Source organism: Lupinus angustifolius, chromosome LG01 (genome assembly GCF_001865875.1).
Source record: "Lupinus angustifolius cultivar Tanjil chromosome LG01, LupAngTanjil_v1.0, whole genome shotgun sequence".
NCBI classification, from domain to species: domain Eukaryota; kingdom Viridiplantae; phylum Streptophyta; class Magnoliopsida; order Fabales; family Fabaceae; genus Lupinus; species Lupinus angustifolius.
Genome location: NC_032009.1, coordinates 12,983,570 through 12,987,536, shown reverse-complemented (window position 1 = coordinate 12,987,536; position 3,967 = coordinate 12,983,570).

The window sequence follows — 3,967 nt, the reverse complement described above, 5'->3', positions numbered from 1 at the left end:
TCGTAGATCCTGCAAAAGTGGAGACAATAATGGAATAGAATTCTCCAAAGTCGGTGACGGAGATCAGAAGCTTTCTTGGATTAGCGGGGTATTATCGAAGGATTTTCGAAGTTAGCCTTGCCGCTAACTACGCTAACAAGGAAAGACAAACCATTTGTCTGGATGATGAAGTGTGAAGCAAACTTTCAAGAATTGAAGAGAAGGTTGACCATAACGCCTATGTTGGTTATGCCAGACCCAATCGAAAACTTCAACGTGTATTGTGACGCATCAAAGCAAGGTTTAGGTTGTATGTTGATGCAACAAAGGAAAGTAGTGGCTTTTAAGTCAAGACAATTGAAAACACATGAGCAGAACTACCCAACGCACGATTTGGAACTAGCTGCGATCGTGTTTGCTCTCATCTGTATGGAGTGAGATTCGAAGTTTTCAATGACCATAAAAGCTTGAAGTATCTGTTCAACCAGAAGGAACTGAACATGAGCAAAGACGATGGATGGAATTCCTCAAGGACTACAATTTTGATCTTCAATACCACCCCGGAAAGGCTAACGTGGTGATTGATGCCTTGAGTAGAAAGTCTCTGCATATGGCAACCATGATGGTCAGATAAATGGGATTGATAGAAGATTTCAGGGATTTAAGTCTCGCGGTTCAAGTAAGACCTAAAAGTTTGACTTTAGGTATGCTTACCGTAACGAATGAGTTTCTGGAACAGCTGAAGGGTTTGTAAGGTTCGGATCCAGAACTACAAGAGAAGAGAGTCTTGTTGTCTAAAGGAAAAGATCCGGAATTTCAGGAAGGAACCAACGAAGTACTCAAATGCAAGAATCGAGTTTGCGTGCCAAGAGATCCCGATTTAAGAATGGCAATCTTGGACGAAGCTCATAAAAGCAAGCTAAGTATACATCCTGGAGCTACGAAGATGTATCAGGACCTAAAGAAGATGTTTTGGTGGTCCGGTGTGAAGAAGGATGTAGCGGAGTATGTCTCACGCTGCTTGGTGTGCCAAAAAGCGAAAATTGAGCACAAGCGACCCGGTGGAGAACTTCAACCCTTGAATATCCCGGTTTGGAAATGGGATAGCATTTCAATGGACTTCGGGAGCAGTTTTCCAAAAACTCAGAAGGGATACGACGTTGTTTGGGTAATAGTGGATCATTTGACGAAGACAATCCACTTTCTACCAATCAACATAAATTACTCTTTGGAGAAAATGGTGGAGTTATACATCAAGGAGATTGTCCGATTGTATGGTATTCCTACAAATATCATCTCAGATAGAGACCTACGCTTCACCTCGAACTTCTAGAATGGTTTGCAAACAGCTTTGGGTACCAAGTTGAGTATGAGTTCAACCTACCATCCGCAGACTGATGGTCAATCATAAAGGACCATTCAATCATTGGAAGATCTTCTCAGAGCTTGCGTGTTGGAGTATTTGGGAAGTTGGGATGACTACCTACATTTGATTGAGTTCACCTACAACAATAATTTTCATTCCAGTAACGAAATGGCGCCATACGAAGCTCTCTATGGCAGAAAGTGTAGAACACCCCTATGTTGGTTTGAGGCGGAAGAGAATCTAGTGTTAGGACCCAATGTGGTTTAACAGACGACGGAGAAAATTAGAATGATAAGGAAAAACATGAAGATTGCACAAAGTAGACAGAAGAGTTACTATGACAAGAGAAGAACCCCTCTGAGCTTTGAAGAAGGAGATCATGTGTTTATGAGGGTGGTTCCAACAACTGGCATTGACAGAGTGCTTAATCTCGTAAGCTTACCCCTAGGTTCATAGGGCCATACCAAATCATTAGAAAAGTCGGATCGGTAGCATACCAAATAGCCTTGCCCCCTTTACTGTCAAACCTACATAATGTCTTCCATGTGTCCCAACTCAGAAAATACATTAGTGACTCATCGCATGTCATTGAACCCGACTCAATTCAGCTAAAGGATAACCTCACTTTCGAGACTTTTCCATTGAGAATTACCGATCGGAGTGTGAAAACTCTGCGAGGCAAGGAAATCGCCTTAGTTAAGGTGATTTGGAGTCAGACGAATGGAGAAGATGCTACTTGGAAGGTCGAAAGTGGCATGAAGGAATCATTTCCCCATATGTTTTCTTAGAAGGTACGTTTAATTTTCAAGGACGAAAATCTTATAAGTTGGGGAGAATTGTAACACTGTGTTTTTCCGAGCATGTTTAATTAAGTAATTAGTTGTTAATGAATTAATTATAGAAATTAATCATTGATGTTTTAGGCTAAACCTCAGATGATTTTTAGTCTTGTATAATAATATTCTCCCTTTCCCTATTTTTTCAAGATTTTATGAGAATAAAAGTTTTCGAGACGATTTCGGGTTGTTTTATTGAGTTTTTCACCTCGAAATTCAAGTTTCGAAGTTTCGGGAAAAAAACCTAAATCATTATATCGTATATTTCCAGACGAAGTTACCTGGTAATACTCGGGAACGACTTGAATTGCGAAATCATGTCGCGTCAGTCAAGTCCGAGTATTAATTACATGATGGGTCAATGGCTTGTCAAACAAGCAAAGTCAAAGCTTTCATAATCCCCTAAATCACTCACCAAATCTCCTCACTGTACCAAAATCATATGAACCTTTGTGTAGATTTTGACTTATGTAAAACTTAAAATTTCTTCCTTGTTCTTAGATGGAAAAACTATATCTTTGGACAAGGTTAGATGAGTTTATTTGCTTTAGAATATTGGAAATTATTGTTAGCATTTGAATGTGTTTAAAGGTGATGATTTGAACATCAAAGGAACCTTTATTGTGTTTAAGAAAAGTTTATATTTATTCTTGAAAGTTCAAAATGTTTATGAGTTTTTCTTGAAAAAATTTCATTTTTAAAAGGTATTATGGGTAAAAGGTTGTTTAGCATATGTTATTCTTTGATTTCCAAGTTAAAGTAATGATTTGGGATTGAAGTTGATTTATTAAAGTCTTGACTTCATAAACTTAAAGTGCTATGAAGTTTTGGATAGTAAAATAGTAAAAGTATTAACTTAAGATTTATAGTTCATGACTATGAAATCAACACCTATTAACCTTGAGGTTATCCTAAAATTTGAAGGTGTTGAGATGATCATGAAATTAGTTGTGTTTTCTTTAGTAGCATACTCTAAATCAGGAGATTGACCTAAAAAGTCTTGACTTTATAAACCTAAAGTGTTTGAAGTCTTAGATATAAAAATAACTTAAAAGTGTTGATCTTGGTTAAGTTAGCTTACTTTAAAGTGGTAAGATTGACTTAAAAAGTCTTGATTTAAAACTATGATTTTGTTTAAGTTGGCTTTCTTTAAAATGGTAAGTCTAGCTTAATAATCTTACTTAAAAAGGTTAATCTTAATAAAAATGTTTTACTTGCAAAAGATAAGTTTTATGAATAGTTATCAGTACCGGAAAAATGTAATGAAGTGGAAATACATGTCTAGAAAAGTTCTGTCTAAGGAAAGACTTGGTATTTGAGTGTGTCTTTATGATCCACCTCTCTTTCCTAGGAACTAACCTGGTGTATATCCATAGATTATGACATAATTCCGTTATAAGTTTTGTTAAAACTTTACCTTAGAAAGTGTCATTGTGTTGTAAGACTTTCAATGATAAATGATGATTAAAGAAATACCTAATATGCTTCGGGACCTCCAAACTCCCTCACAAGTTTGGAGTTGTCTTGGGTATTAAGAAAGTTTGTACATAATCAATTGTCTGTTATTTTTGGATTAAGTACAACAATATTTCTTATGCCGAATTATGTTAGGTTGTGTTTAGGTATCAAGATGCCACGATTATTCCTGTTTAATATTTCTCGAATAATTGTTCTATGAATTATATGTATGAGATAATTTTTAAATTCAAGGCTTAAAAACATGTGTTATAAATGAGAAAACTTTTCATTGAGAAAAAAATTTAACTAAGTTTCAGGCTTTTCTCGC